Below are 16,922 nucleotides of genomic sequence, written 5' to 3' on the forward strand. Positions count from 1 at the left end.
TTGCTGGAGGAGAGGTTGGGGGTGATGGGCATTAAGGAAGACACTGGAAAGAGTACTTGCTGTTATTTTAAGTGATCAATCACTAAATTCTACTCCTAAAATTATTATACTGTATGTTCACTAACTTGGGATTTAAATAAAAATTAAAAAAAAAAAAAAAAGAATCAACAGGTTTAGGACTAGGTACTATACTATGGACCGTGTAAGTATTATCTTGTTCTCAACCAATAGCTAAATGAAAATAAATAAAACAGGGGTATATTATTCATACAGGTGTGTGTGTATTTATCGATTGAGAAGTAGAAAATGGCCCTCAAAGATATTAAGATCACCCAAATTTACTCAAGTAGGAAAGCAAGGCTTTAAGCTTCTATTTGACTCTTAGGATGGAATTCTTCACCACAACAGAGAAGAACTGGATACCTTCTTCATGGCTTGGACAGCAGCTTGGTGCCCCAAAACAGACAGGTTCTCTCCCCCGGGTCATGGCCCCTAATGCTCAGTGCATGAACACAGGGGCTCTGCAGGAACGGAAGGGCCCCAAAGCCTGGTCCTTGAGCATAAAGCACATCTGGAAATGACAGGTACCATGCTAGCCATGCTGATACAAGCTGTAGCCACACTTTGAGGAAACAATTTTCTGCAGGCCTTAGCACATCACAATGACAGAGAAGCAGCACACAGAGCAAACACGTAAGACCCCCCCCCCCTTCCCTTGAACCTCTAGTATCTGCACCAACCCTCTGGTAGTAGGCCCTCTGCCTGCTCTTAACCTTGTGTTCTAAGTAGCTGGAGTAAAGCTGGAAATTCAGGAAGCTGAGACAGGAGGAATGATCTGGAGATGAAGTTGGCTCAGAAGTCACTGTGCTAGTCAGAGTAGACAGTGCTTTGACCAATAGCCCCCAACCCTCAGTAGCCCAATACAACAAGGGTTCACTTCTTCCACCACAGACCACACTGTGTCAGCAGGGAAGAGGAGTGCGCAAGAGTCTCCCTGCTGTGTGCAGTCCTCCAGGGACCCAGGATCTTTCCATGTATTGGTTCCTCACCCTCCTAGATGCCTCAAAGCCTCCTAGGCTATGGAATTCTACACTGGATCTTCTGCCTCCAGCTGGCCAACAAGGCCAAAGAGAGCCACAAGACAGTACTTACCCCACAGAAAGAATTTTAGATGCCAGGCCATAAAATGGCACACAGCACTTCCATCCACATTCCACTTGCCACAACTCTAACCTAACCACAAGGGGGTACTAAGAAATGTATTCAAGCTATCGTCAGCGGGGGGGCAGGCGGGCAGGGAGGAAAGAAGGAAATGGAGTTTGCTGAAAACCTAAAATCCCCTGTTGCAGTTGCCATTTCTTTAAAAATCTGCTGGGTACAATTCAAAGGCTGGCAGGGACTAACTTGTCCAACATGAATTCCCCTTGGCACAGTCCAAACTGCCCAACCACTTAGAGTTCTGACACAGAGACTGGCAAATCATTCAATGCCCTACTCAGCTCCTCCAGATCCTGGGTTCAGGATGGGAATGCAGATAACCTGCATGTGGGTTCCCACTACACATGCAAGGCATTTGGATGTCAGTCCAACCACATTCAGGCACTCTGCAAAGTGGGGTTCACCTAAGAGACCCTGCTGTCACACGCCCTCCCTTTTCCAGGCACACTCCAGTAGTTCTTGGATAAACACTGGACTTTCTCAGCTCCCTCAGGAGGTTGTGAACCCTCCAGGTGAATAGCCCACTCACCTGAGGGCTCTAGAGCCAACAAGAGATGGACAACCTCCAAAGTGCTGCCATTTTCCTGGGGCAAATGCAGCAGCCAGCAGGGTGACCACACACCCACTATTCACCCTGTGATTCTGCAAGCATTTGTTGAACACCAGTTATGTGCCAGGTACACGAGTAGGCCACATGCTCCAAATAAAAGACAATTAGAAGAAAGCTCCTGCCCTAATAGAACTTCCCATCTTTTGGGAAGGGTAGGGGAGTGTAACACAACTTAAGCACATACAACTCAACGGGACACCTGTCACAGGGGAGGCGGAGTATATCCACAGAGCTCAAAGACGGTACCGAAGCTAGGCCTCAGGGACCAAAGGCAGCTTTCCTACTAAACTAATGTGTGAGCTAAGACCCGTAGCATGAGCAACAGCTTCTCCTCCGAGATGGAGAGAGGCACATCAGACAGTGCACAGGGCATACATAAAGGTGGGGAAGACCGAGTCATTCCAGGAGGCTAGAATAAAGAGTCTGAAAGGAAAAAGAAACGAGGTAAGCCCAGAAAACATACAGATGTATGTCCACCCCAGGCATTTTGGTATTACCCAAAAACCTAAGGGGCAGGCCCCGAACACACTGAAGGAAAGAAACATGGCCAGATTTGTGTCGTAGAAAAGTCACCCTCTAGCTGACACCTGGGGATCAAGGAGTGTGTGTGATGCCAAAGGCAGAAAAGCAGCACAGAGGCAGGCCACACAGCGGTGCCAGGGGCCAGGGAGTAGGGCTGAGGCAGGGCAGCAGGTGCTGGGGGGCCCAAAGGCACCAGAGCTGCTGCAGCACCAGCAGACTGAGCTGGCCCCAGATTCTCGGAGAGTGCATCCAGCACAACCAGGAGCTATGCATGCACGGTCTCAGCAGCCACGGTGTTCTCTTCCCCCCGGGGAAACCCTGAGGGTGGCAGCGCCACCCCTGGGGAAGGAGAAGGGGAAGGATCACATCCTGAGCATCAGCAGGCCTCAGTGTTTGGGGGGGGGGGGGGGGCCATGAGGCTGTACAAAGCATACCCGGGGATGTGAGAGCAAGCAGGACGCCAGCCTTGTTTTCCAGAAGGAGCTCCACAGGGGCGCCTGGGTGGCGCAGTCGGTTAAGCGTCCGACTTCAGCCAGGTCACGATCTCGCAGTCTGTGAGTTCGAGCCCCGCGTCAGGCTCTGGGCTGATGGCTCAGAGCCTGGAGCCTGTTTCCGATTCTGTGTCTCCCTCTCTCTCTGCCCCTCCCCCGTTCATGCTCTGTCTCTCTCTGTCCCAAAAATAAATAAACGTTGAAAAAAAAAAATTATATAAAAAAAAAGAAGGAGCTCCACAGGAGGACAGCCTCATAGGCTATGCCCCTGCCCAGCTCACTGGGTACCATTCCCACCACTGCTGTGGGGACTCCTGTGTGCAACAGGTGAGGAAAGGGATACAGCGGTTAAACAGAAAAAGGGTGGGCGTGCCACATGTGCTTGGGGAAGAGGTGCTGGGTGGGTCAAGGAGAGGACTGGAAGGTCTCTGCAGGCCTCTGTGATGGCATCTGACAGCCCCTCCCCCAGGCTTCCTGCCCTTACACTTAGGTGTGGCTCTGAGGAACTCCCAAGGGGCCCACAAAGGTAAGGCTTTGGATTGACTTTAGTGATCACAAGCAGGCAGCACAGGAAGCTGTTCTACAGGCAGGCTGGCATCTTGGAGGGGCATGGGCAATGCAGGCAAGGGCCCTGTGAACAGGGATTTGGGGACAGAGGCAAGTGTCTTTGTATCTCCAGGCTGGCTCCCTTTCTCTGGTTCCATCTTGCTGCTTTGATTCCACCTCTAAGGGAGACATTCCTACAGCTCATTTTCTTCCTCAACTAAGTCATATCAAATGAGTTCATCTACCCTCTCTGAAGGCTTCCGATTCCAGGACAGTTCGGGTGACAAGGGCCTCTCCAGGGTGTGTGCCTATTTCCATCATTTTCTTCTCAGAAGGTGGTGACTCACGTCCCGATCCCACCACTGTCTGGCACAATGACAGTCACCCAGAAAACTTTTCATAAATGATTATGATTAATTTGTGAAATTTTTCCACATGTGCCAAATTCTTCATTTTCTAAATAGAATATAATTGCATTTTTAGGTCATCTTTCATCCAGTAGTTATTCATGAAATTTATTTCATTTATTATGCACTTTAATTCTATGGTATCCCAGTCAGGAAATGTGGCTTGGGCCATCTTATGTTCTTTGGAACATACCAAGATTTCCTTTTTGGTGTATGCTATCATCTGCTTTTGAATGCCTGATTTCTCTCCTAGTCAGCTGAAATACATCTTAGCACGGTTTCTAGGAAGAATAAAAAAGTGGCATACTTTCTAAACCATTGCATTTCTGAATCTTTTTATGGATTCACACATGAAAGACAATTTAGCTGAACACAGAATTCTCAGGTCACAACCTTCTTCATTTAAGCCTCTGGAGATGGTGGTTCTGTGCTGGAGGGGAATCTGAGGTGAGCAGAGGTTTCTTCCTTTGTAGGTACCCTGTTCTTCCATTGAGATGCTTGCAGGTTTTGTTGTGTTTTTTTTTTTTTTTAACTCCTCTAAAAATTGTGTTATGTTCTCTTATCCTCTGTAGCACCCCTGGTGGCTCCGGAAACACAAAGATACCTCAGAAGAGGTGAAACATCACATAGAGATGTGTTGGGAGACCCACAGCTGGTGGACCAAAGTAAGACGGTGCAGATTATAACCCACTCAATGGGGCAGCGCGAGCTACCCACACAGGGAGTCAGGAGGTAGTTCCCCAGCATCTAAGCTCCCACTTTGGGGGAAGCAAAACCAATAAGCTCCCTTTGATTAAAAACACAGTTTCGATATGCCTGCACAAAGGAAGGAGAGTCACAAGATTTCTTACTTACAGATCCCAGAAATGGTGAGGAGGAGAGAGTGAGCAGGGAACCAAGCACCTATTACTTATGAGGTAGCTGGGGTTGAGGTCACTAAATTTTCACAGGTTTAACTCTGGTTATTTTAAAAGGTATCCCCAGGAAAAGTGAAGTGGGAACTTACAGCAGGCTTCCTGAACTCAACTCCTCGTCTGAACATCCAGACTCGGCATGAGCAGGGTTATCATCTAGCAAAATGCCTAGGTAGCAACTCAAAGAAACAAATCCAACTCTGTGGCTCCAACTCCAAACAAATCCAAGCTCTGTGGCTTCTGGGAACTGTTCCACATGGGGGACATGAGGGAGGGGGGGGCAAACTTCCCACAGTAATTTCCCAAGTTCTACCAAGTACTAGTGATAAGCACAATAACTCAGTCATGCACTCCTGCGCACTCATTTCCCTTCCGTGAGCACAGCTTTATTATAAATCAATAGGATTTCTACAGCAAGGGCAAAAGTCACACGTGTGGGACAGAGGAAATAATAAGTTGAACCTTGAAAAGGATTTTCCTAGCTGTATGATATTTTCTCCTCTGGGCTCTTGTCTCAATGACAGATGCCGCTGTTCACATCTACTCCCTGCTTCCCTCTGAGTGCTACCTCTGTCTTTGCCTGAATCCAGCACGTTCTATGTCTCATAACTGAACTGTTGATTCCCTGAGTCATTCCCCCACACCCTAACTCTTATACTAAAAGGCCATGTGACTGTATTCCAGGAATTAGAAAACGTATTCCAAGAAAAGTAGAAGAGAAAATGGCACAATGCTGGTGGAGGTGGTCCAGCTACAAGTGGAATTAGCCTCAAGATGCTGGCCAATAGAATCCCAATACAAGTACTGGTATATGAGAGCAAGCAGGGCATCTGCCTCATTTTCCAGAAAGAGCCTCACAGCGCAGGAGGACATATCTGCCCATCCCCAAGGGGTACCATTCCCACTGCTGTTCTGTGATGCTCCACAGTGTGCTCCCGCAAGAAAATGTATGGAAGCCCCTTTTAGAGGAAGTTCCCAGCCCAAAATGGTGAGTTAGATCAGACCTGAAATTGTTACATGGCATACCTAGTTGGAGAGGCAAGGATGAAAACCTTAAGCTTTATTATAGACTGTGTCCCCCTAAAATTCATATGTTGAAATCTAATCCCCAATGTGATGGTGTTTGGAGGCAGGGCCCTTGAGAGGTTATCCAATCAAGGGCAGGGCCTCCCATGATGTGACTGGTGCCCTTATAAGGAAATTTAGAGCCCAGTGTGTTCTGCCTTTTACCACATGAGGACACAAGATGACAGCCGTATATGAAACAGGAAGTGGGCCCTCACCACACACAGAATCTACCAGTGACTTGATCTTGGACTTCCCAGCCTCCAAATTGTGAGAAATAAATGTGCTGTTTAAGCCACCCCATCTATGGTGGTTTGTTATTTTGTTGTTGTTTTTAACATTTATTCTTGAGAAAAACATGACCAGGGGAGGGGCAGAAAGAGAGGGAGAAAGGATCCGAAGCAGGCTCCACACTGTCAGTGCAGAGCCCAATGAGGACTCAAACTCATGAACCTGAGCCAAAACTGGACTCAGCTTAACTGGGTGAGCCACCCAGATGCCCCTATGGTGTTTTTCTTAGAGCAACCCAAACCCAAGGCAATATCTCTTCTGTATTATCCTACCACCTATTTGTGACCAAAAAGCACTGCTCTGACATACTAGTACAGGGAAGTATGCTCCAAAAATTCATCTATTCCCACGTGTATCCAGAAATGCTAGGCCTAACAGATATTCATCAGAAAAATGATATTACCATCAAATGAGTTTCAGTTGGGAAAGCCTACCCTAGGAATTCACAATGTATATTAGTGTCTTAAAGCCTCTGAAAAATCATAAAGAATACCACAGAGTTTTCTTTAGCCCAATGGTCCCCAAATTATTTGACCCCAAAGAACCCTTTTCAAGTAATACTCATTAACATCACAGACTCCAAAACACCCTTGGAAGAATACTGTGCTAAGAAAACCTTCCAGATCAAAGGATTTGACACACTACCTCCTTGCCACATGCCCTCAGCATGGTCCCAGACGGAAATTAACAAAAAAGGAAGCAGAGTGAAACCTGTTTATTGAATTAGCTAGACTCAGTAGGGGGCCTTCTCATTGGGTCTCCTCTTAACCTGCTCAGCCAAATCGAACATGTCTGTCCCTGAATGAAATCCCTGGCAGGTCCCAGAGCTTTCTCAGATACTAACAAGTAGTCTCAAGTTCCAAGGCAAAAAAAACAAAAAACAAAAACAAAAAACCATCAGCTTGAATACCATAACTTCCATCTCGTATCCAACTTAAAACTTCTCTCCCCAAACCATAACAGGTGATGGTTTCTCTGGACAGGACAAAGAGCCTGTAATTGGAAGAGGAGGAAAATTAGTCTTTTCTCCTTTACCTTTTTCTTATGCATCGCCCAAGGCTCTATCATCCTTCCCGCATGCAGTGTATTGCACCTGGCTGCTCTGTTCTGACATTAGGGAAGGGAGAAGAGCCATGGGAAAAGAATATCAAAGTATCTGATATGCCTGGCACTATTCCCAGTCCTCTCTGGGTTTTTTAAAGCCCTTTGTCATAGCAGACACTCAAAAACTGACTCTCTTGTCCTATTGGAGCTCTTGTGGGTTTTCTTCCAAGACCCTATATGGCAGGGACATCCTGCCTGCACTCCCTGGCACAGATATTGCCTTTTCTAGCTAATAAATAGAACAATGCCCTTGCATCTGGCAGTCCATCAGAGAGGGGTCATTTCACCCCTCCAGGCCAGCCTCTTGGGTAAAGAACCTTTCAAGGTGCCTGAAGTCTCTTTCCCAAGGAACCCACACCTGCTACTCACTCCCACTCCTGTCTCCCTGCCCAGCTGTCAGATCTAACCCCAGGAAGTGTCCCAACTTAAGACCTTTCCAGGTGTGGGTTAAGTCTCCATATCCACATGCTCCAAAATCCAGGGAACACATTTCATGCTCTTTTTGGGATTCTCCAAAGCTCCTCCTCCCTCTCAACTTGATGATGGAGAAGAACTTGCATCATTCCCTCATAAGAGTGGGTGATGCCCAGCTCATTGATATCTCTGTGTAGGTTGGGTTCTGGGGGAATAGACTCTGAAATGGAGATTTACACCAAGAGAACAGCCAAGAGCAACTCCAGTAAAGAAGGAAAGGGACAGACTAGAGAGGGAGAAGTTGAACCTCCATACAGTTGCATCAGCCCTCAGCTTATCTCCCAGGAAGCTCTGAAGCTGGATCAGCCTTTCTCAGATGACAGCAAGGGGGTCATGTCTCTGTACCTTATAGCTAGATATAGGCTGCCCCCATGGAGTGGGGCACAAATTTGGGCAAAGGTAACTCCCTCAAAAATTTCCCAGGGAAGGATGCTGCCGAGAGTCATCGGAGCCAGCTCTTCCAGCAGCAGGTGGCCCGAGGGACTCCATCCTGAAGGATGGGACTGGGTGGTACACCACAGCAAAGTGCCTTCATAGGTCCCCACCGAATGTCTAAGACAGACAAGTCCTACTTAACATCCTCTCCAGAAATGAATGATTATTTTGTGTCGATTTGTGTTGTGGCTTTCCTCCAGTCAAGAGGAACATTGGGTACTTGTTAAGCCAGTCGGTTAGCAGCAGTGTGATCCCCAGGAGGGACAGCAGTGAGTCCCAACTCCTTCCTGGCTCTGCCCTTCACTGTCTTGGTCCAGCTCACATCACAGTCTTGTCTTAACTTCCCTACCTATAAATGAAGACAACAAAAACCACCCTGCCTACCTCACTTGACCATGGTGACTGACATACAGATGGAGACATCTGATACACAGGACAGGCTTCAGAATCTGCTACAGAAAGACTGGAACCTCTTCAAAGTATTCACATGATATTAATAGATTTGCTGAGCCTTTTCTGCTCAAGCCCCATTAGGGTTTGGTGATCAAGTGTCCTAGGAAATAGCATTCATGAGGGAACATTTATGGAGTCAGTTTTCATCCCAGGGGAAGCCACCAGGTACCATCTTAAAGGCTATGGACAGAATATGTAGGGCTATGTGTCAGGGTAGGTCAGATGGCAAAGTCACACCACATAAACCACTGTAGAGGCTGTGTCACAGAGAACTGGGATGATGACCTACTTCTGGCTCTCACAAAGATATGTAAGTCAGCCCCCATGCTGGAATCCACTGCATCTATAAAATGAAAGTTTTGTCTCAGTGCAGGATTTTGAAACTTTTCAGTTAGCTTTTTTTTCCAAACCCTAATATATGAAAGCATTAAATAATATTCTCAACATGTTTAAATACAGGCTAACGATCCAAATCTTCAGATTTTGTAGTCTTCTGAAGCATATTAATGCAATCACTCAGAAAACAGTTCCTATGTGTCAACCATGCTCCAGGAACAGTGCTAGGCAGGATGTTCAGTAATGTGTAACAGGCTGGATGGCCAGTACAATCCCTGCTCTCCTGCCATTCATGGTCAATGGGGTGGGCCAATCCATGTGTAATTACACCACAGAATGATCAGTTCTCAGGAGAATTTTAAGTACATCAGAAATTTTAAATCCATGTTTGGCCTTGTGGGGATGTCATGGTTGATATTCCAGAGAAACTGGGTCTAAAGGATGTGTTACAATGACTAGCTACTGGATGTGAGGGTGATCTAGTCACTCCATTGATTGCCAGTGCTGACTCAGCTGGTCTGGCTGGCTAGGCGGGTGTCCCCTTCCTCCCTCACCACTCCACGTGCATCCCTCCCAAAGCTGCATGCCCAGCTGAAAAGCATGACCTTCCCAGATCGAGAAGGACCATTCTTCAGTCAAGAGTATAGGAGTAACTTCACTCCCCTGCTAGATCCTCAGGGTCCCTTTGTAGAGTTGTAGTTGAGCTTCCAAGACTCCAGACACATTCAAATGAGGCGCTGCATGTGGCAGTCTGCCTGGAGAGATGGAAGAAAAGAGGATGGATGGATGGATGGATGGATGACTGGCTACTGAAGAGAAAAGATTCTTCCTGATAGAAAGCCTTGCTTTTCTAGAGGCCCAAAATAGACACACAGACAGGTGTGGGTATGCTGACTTTTGAAGAACTGAAGACTGGCTGATATAGAAGAAAGAATTAAAGGTAGGAGACCGTACAATTAAGCACTGTATAGACCACAGATGGTCATTCATGCAATACTAAGAAAATTGGGGTTTATCAAAAGTGCCATGAAAAACCGATGGATTTTAAGCAAAGTTTAAGAATCACTAGTCTAGGTGACCTCTCAGAGTACCTGCAACACTAAGGCTTCCAATAAAAGATTTCATTAAGCCCAACCAATAAAGTCTTGTACATTAATTAAGCCGTTCAACAAATATTTGTTCAATGTAATTAAAAGGTGGTTATTTAAATCAAAGACTTAGTGAAACATCTTTGGTGGGGAGTAGATAAAGTAAGTCTATTTCTGGCAAAAAACCTAATTTATACTCTCAAAGGACATCATCACATCTCCAGTGGGAAAGAAAAGGAAAGGAGAAGACTGAGAAGGATACAGCCAAGGAGAAGAAGAAAGTCACTGCCTAAAACAATGCAGGTCAAGACTGGGACACTTAGGGGCTGAGAGAAAAAATAATGAAGGGCCACAAAGCACTCAGGGAGAAAATTAATTTGGATGCTAAGAAGGTGAGAGCTTCCTATCCCCCACCAGAACCCGTTAGTAGGTGACAGGGATGGTCCCCAAGGACTAGACCAAGAAATGTGCACCCCTAGGAGAAGCTGGGCAGTGTTTCTCAGGCAGGCATTAAATCTCTGAACAAAAATCTTCCACTCAGAAGACGAGCTATCAGCACCCCAACTTTGATTGACATTGCTCACCTCCAGAAAACCCTCTCAGTATTTAGGTCCTTGTAGAGCACTTTCACACACTGACTCAGGCTTGGCCGTGTGACTTGCAATTGTCCAATGGGACATTATCAGGGTTGATGCAAATAGGGGCCTATCCTCTTAGAATGCCCTCTTGAAACCTAGCTGCCATGTTGTAAGGAAGTCCAAGCTACCTTGTTGGAGAAAAGGGCCACATGGAAAGGCTCTGAAGACCCCAGCCAACACTTCACAGAGCAGGATCACAGCTTCATTAACTCCAGAATTATGAAACATAAGTTGTTGCCATTTTAAGTCACTAAATTTTTTTAGTGGTTTGGGCAGAGATTACTGAAACATGGGGAATATACCTAAAACTTCTAGTGTCACAATTCAATAAAAGTTGCGGAAGGAAAGTGCAGAGAGAACAAAGGGGATGAAGTAATCAAAAATTTCTCAGGATTGAAAAAACATTACATTCAAACTAAAGATTCTCACCAAGAAGCACACCGAGAACACAATGGCGATGGTTTAGAACACCAAGGATACACAGAAAATCCTCAAAAGCTTCCACAATTTTTTTTTACTCAGTAGAATGAAAATCAGAATGGCATTATACTTCTTGTCGGAAACACTGGATACCAAAAAGGTAAATCCTCAAAACTTTGAGGAAAATTATTTTGAACCTAAAATCCTATCTCCAGCCAAATATTCAAGAGGGGAAAATAATATAAACATGTATGGACATACAAGGACTCAAAAATTTATCTCACTGAACACCTTTGAGAGAATGGAGTATATACTAGAAAAACGTTACAAATAAGAAAATTAAATGCAAGAAATAAGGCATCACTAAGACTTGTAGTTAAGTCTAAGTAGCCCTTGATTCCAATTTTTTTAAGAAGCGAGACAATCTCAAAACAAAATGTGGGGCTATGTAGGAGAAGTGGGAAATCAAAGTATGCTGGGGGTAGAGGTAAAGATTCTGAAGGACAAAACCCCAAAAGAGGAAAAAAAAAACAAAGAATGCTTGATCAATTCAGGGGAGTAAAGGGGAGCAGGAGAAAGAGTAACAGAAAACAAAATAAGATGGCAAGAATGAGTCTAATCATTGGAAAGCATAATAAGGGGGGGAAAAAGACAGTTTGTTAAAGACACAGAAAACATTTATACCAGGCAAATGCTAACAACTTTATCAGCCTGGGGGTCTCTAATGATGCTGTAGAAAGTGCGAGTGGAATGTCAACTACTGCCAGCATTCTGACTTTACCATATTTGTTGTCACAACACCTAGGTATATAAACAAAATATCAGTAGGTGTAGTATCAAAATTGAGGACACACATGGTGCTATTTGACTCAATTTGGAATATTCTAAAGAGCATGAAACATGCCAAAACACCAGAACCTCCATGTGACTGGCTACATCTTCTTTCTGGCTTTTCCTGACAAAGAGGGGAGAACACAATGAGGACCACAAAAGGGCACTGTTACGGTTCCTCCCTCAGCATCCACTGGATGTGTGCGCCACACAGCCTGGAGATCTGACAGGAATCGTGGGTTTGTCTGAGAAGAACATCAGTGGTCAGGGAGGCCTCTTCGCAGTCCAGCCTGGGTGGTCCCTACACCAATGTTTGCAGCTTGCTGCCTGAGACCAGGAGGTGTCAACAGTGAGCTTTATGTCAAATCTGGTCTGAGAATATTTTGTTAGGTTCTTATGGTGTTTTTAAAGTTTCGCGTTAATCACCAGTATTTAAAATTTGGAAAAATCCCCTTTAAAACCATGGCGTTCTGGCTTTTCTTGAGAAATCAGGAGATCCACCCAACATTGGGTCAACATTCCCACAAGGAGGCAGTCAGTTCCATTCAGGGAAAAGATACCCCCCCACCACCAGAGAAAGGGTGTGCACTCACCCATCTATCATCACCCCAAACTCCCTGTGGTCTCATAGTTAGGCCTGACAGCTACTGTGTGACTCAGATCTCCAGTGAGTCCAGAATCCAAACCCAATGACTCTAAAGAACCCCCAGCTTTAGGTGTCTCATGGAAACAACAGACTTTCCAAGTAGGAAGTGGTCATAGATACCCTATAGCCCAAGCTCCGTTTACCAACAAGGAAACAGAAGCCCCAAGAGAGAAGGGAATGTGCATGGTTTTACCATGCACGGCACCAAGAAGGGACAGAGCCCTGGTCTTCCCACCATAGCTCCATGTTCACTCCCCCTTTGAGTTAGCAACTGCCTCAGCTTGTCAGCAAGCCTCTACAGCAACAGTCTACTTGCTAGAGGCTTTTATCACAAATGGAATTATCACGATACACACTCAGTCTGCTGGCTTCCTTTCCTTTCCCCTAGATGAAGAGGGAAATCTATCTCAGGTGTTCTTAGTAATCATTAAAATTGCCGTTTCAGTGTTGGCAAGGATGCAGAGAAACTGGAAGCCTTGTGGACTGCTTATAGGAATGTAAAATGGTGAAGCCATTATGAAAACCAGTATGGTGGCTCCCCAAAAGTTGTAAAGAGAATTGCAGTATGATCCAGGAATTCCACTTCAAGGTATATACCCAAAAATGTGAAAGCAGGGACCCAAACAGCTAGTTGTATGCTCACGTCCATAGCAGCATTATTCAGTCCAAAGGTAAAAGCAACCTAAGTGCCCACCATTGGCATATGAATGAAAATATCACACATTACAAAATGTGATATATAATATACACACAATGGAATATTATTCAACTTTGAAAAGGAAGGAAATTCTGACACATGCCACAACATAGATGAATCTTGAAGACGTTATGCTAAGTGAAATAAGCCAGTCACAAAAGGACAAATGATGTATTATTCCACTCATACAAGGTACTCAGATTAGTCAAATTCATACAGAAGATAGAATGACAGTTTCCAGGGGTTAGGGGCAGGCAACCACGGGGTTATTGCTTAGTCAGTATACAATACCAGTTCCCCAAAATGAAAGCGTTCTGCTGATGGGCGGTGGTGATAGCTAAACAGTGTGAATGTACTTAATGCCACTGAACTGTACACTTAAAAATGGTTAAAATGGTGGGGCGCCTGGGTGGCTCAGTCGGTTGAGGGTCTGACCTCAGCCCAGGTCATGATCTCACAATTCCTAAGTTTGAACCCCGTATCGGGCTCTGTGCCGCTAGCACAGAGCCTGGAGCCTGCTTCGGATTCTGTGTCTGTCTCTCTCTGCCCTTCCCCTGCTCTCTCTCAAAAAATCAATATTAAAAAAAGTATTTAAGAAATGGTTAAATGATAAATACTATGTATATTTTACCACAAGAATAATTTAATTGCCCAGTTTATTTTTTTAATTATTTGCCCAGTTTCTACACACAGGAGATGCTTGCTTTTGACTGCGTTTCGCCTTCTTTTAGGCACCATGAAGCACAAATTGTGCACTGTCCTCTAAAGGAGGACGCAAAAGGGATGGTGGAACATTCCAACCTACTGTGTACCAGGTGCTGATTGGACTACGTGCATTCCATGAATAAATCCTTTCAAAACCCCTGGGGTCAGTTTGAGGGTCCTCATTTTACAGAGGACACCATTAAGGTCACATGACCTACATAAGACTCAGTCAGGAGCAGGAAAGGAAGCACTACCCAGTGGTTAAAACACAGACTCCAGGGGCGCTTGGGTGGCTCAGTTGGTTGAGCATCCGACTTCGGCTCAGGTCATGATCTCACAGTTTGTGGGTTCGAGCCCCACGTTGGGCTCTATGCTGACAGCTTGGAGTCTGGATCCTGCTTCTGATTCTGTGTCTCCCTCTCACTCTGCTCCTCCCCTGCTCATGCTCTGTCTCTCTCTCTCTCAAAAAGAAATAAATGCAAAAAAAAAAAAAATTTTTTTTAAAGAACAGATACTCAAATTTTTTTTAATGTTTATTTTTGAGACAGAGAGAGACAGAATGAACAGGGGAGGGTCAGAGAGAGGGGGAGACACAGAATCTGAAAGCTCAAATTCAGACCGTGAGATCATGACCTGAGGTGAAGTCGGACACTTAACCGAGCCACCCAGGTGCCCCTAGAACAGAGACTCTAAAGAAAGACTGTCTCACTTCAAATTCTCTTTCCCCCAGATAGTCTGTGGACTTGGACAAGTTGCTTAACTTTTCTGGGCATCAGATATAAAACAGGGACCCCACAGATAAGAAAAGGGATAACAGGAACATCTAGTTGTGAAGATTACAGGAGTTCAAAGTGCTTAGAGCACATGGCTGATAGGAAGAACCATAGAATAATGCAGGGGGGTTAAGGGCACTGAACCCCATGCAGCTGAAAATCCATGTAGAACTTTTGACTTCCCCAAATCCTACTACTAATAGCCTACTGTTGATCAGAAGACTTGCCAATAACAGCTAATTTCTGTATATTGTATTATATACAAATTCTTAAAAGCTAAAAAAAAAAAAATGTTATGCAAATCATAAGAGAAAATACACGGACAATACTGTACTTATTGAAAAAAATCTACATATAAGGTGGACCCGTGCAGTTTAATTCCATGTTGACCAAGGATCAATGGTATGTAAGCTTTTATTATTGATATGATCATTTTTGTTTTGTTGTCAGAGGTCTCTGATACACTTCCCCTAAAACAGAGCGATCTCTAAGAAAAAAAAAAAAAAAACACTTTTATTCTCATATGCTAAAAGCTTAACTCTATACCTCAAAGCCTATTTGCCACATATGCAGAAACATGTACATTAAAGGAAACCGTAGGGGGATGTTATGACACACTGTCATGATGATGGCTTCAATGACATTCTTTGAAACCATCAGCTCAGCATACTGAGAAGGGACAAGAAGGTTCCAAGTGAATGTCCCCTGAGGACTTAGTTTAGAAAGGCTGATCACCAATCTCATTGGTGCTCTTCTCGTTTCTATCTTCCAAGCCTGTCTCCAGGTGTCCCTCTCCCAGCATGACTGGCAGGACTACTCACATTTCCTGCCTCCTCCTCTCAATGCACCCTAAAGGGTGCATGCATCTTTTCCCAGACAACCTGGAGTCCATTTAGCCCTTTTCTCAAAGACAAGCTAGGCATTGATGCCCACTAAATTCTCCAGGCCATTCCCACTGCCACCCACTTACCCCCGTGTGCTGCCTTCTCCCCTGATTTGCATTACCCTAGTAGCCAGCTCTGTACCTGATTGAACAAGTACCCAGGCAAGGCAGTTGTGCTGACCTGCTATCGAGTCAGAGCTCTGATTTGTGAAACAAAGACTGGGGACATGGATGACCCCACTCTTCCTGGAAGACAGGGATGGAGAGCCTACTCATTAAGCCTGCTATTCATCCCTAAAACGAACAGGTTTTCCTGTAGTGAGTTATAGATGTAAAAGGTTCCTCCTCCCACGGGCTCTGCAGATAGGAAGGCAAATATATAGTGCATGGCCCACTCTGGCCTGCTCCCCTCCTGATGTGTGCCTACAAATGCAGGCAAATGAAATCTGTCTGAACCCTATGAGTAATCTTGAGTGAGTCCTGTCTCTCTACCCTCAACCCAGTCTCATTCGAATTAAAAAGCCTCAGGAAACAAGAAGCAGTCCACCACAGAAAACACCAGAGCTACCAAGCAGCAGCCAGAAGGTATTTACGTCCTCCATATCCAGAGTGTCTAGGCAGGGTACAGGTGTAGTAACAGCTCTAATCCAGCTCACAGATTGGCTTGCAAATGTACTTTGTCACAGCTCTGCACATTTCCCCTGGAATTCAGAGCTATTTCTTTGTGCTCTTGCTGAGTGTTCACGCAGATATTGGCTCTATTACCTGGATTCCCAGTCAGACCCAGGCAGCCATGGCTGCAGGGTTTCTGTCTCAACAGGGAGGCAAAGCAGGTTGATGGCCACTTGCATTAATCATACCTATAACCTGATAGCCAGTTATAATCCTTCATATAATCCTTCATTGGAGATGCCCCCAATCCAGCCTGATGTTCTACCTCTGGTTCCCTCTGCCAGAGCCTGCATGGCTGGGGTGGGATGGAAGTGATTTTCTCCCACTCATCAGCTTGACAGAAGTCAATCAGCTTCTCAGGAGAGATCTAAGTATAGTAGTTTAAGCAAATTGTAGGACAACCTCCAGTGTCTTTTCCAACCCCAAATCCAAGAGAATTACTCTGCCAGGAGTCCCCCTCCACTCTTTAATATTTCCAGATAGTAGGAATTATATCAAACTTGGGAAGCCCACTCTGACCATAGCTAAGAGACAATGCACTTATTCCAATGTCCCATCACTTCTAGTCTGATCATGTGCAAAATAATCATGAGGAAATATGAGTAAACAGAAATGAAAACACTGACCACAAAGTTTTATTTAGGAATAATGATGATCAAAAAAGGGAAAGTGAAGAAGCCCAACACCTGAAATGGATCTATCA

The 16,922-nt window shown here is 45.1% G+C and overlaps 1 protein-coding gene across 6 annotated transcripts in view; it reads right to left on the bottom strand.

Annotated features, from left to right (window-relative positions):
• The window catches only part of LOC123381008, a 789,636-nt gene that overhangs the window by 646,004 nt on the left and 126,710 nt on the right, over positions 1 to 16,922 (bottom strand). The window lies entirely within an intron of this gene.

The sequence above is a fragment of the Felis catus genome, chromosome D2 (assembly GCF_018350175.1).
Source record: "Felis catus isolate Fca126 chromosome D2, F.catus_Fca126_mat1.0, whole genome shotgun sequence".
NCBI classification, from domain to species: domain Eukaryota; kingdom Metazoa; phylum Chordata; class Mammalia; order Carnivora; family Felidae; genus Felis; species Felis catus.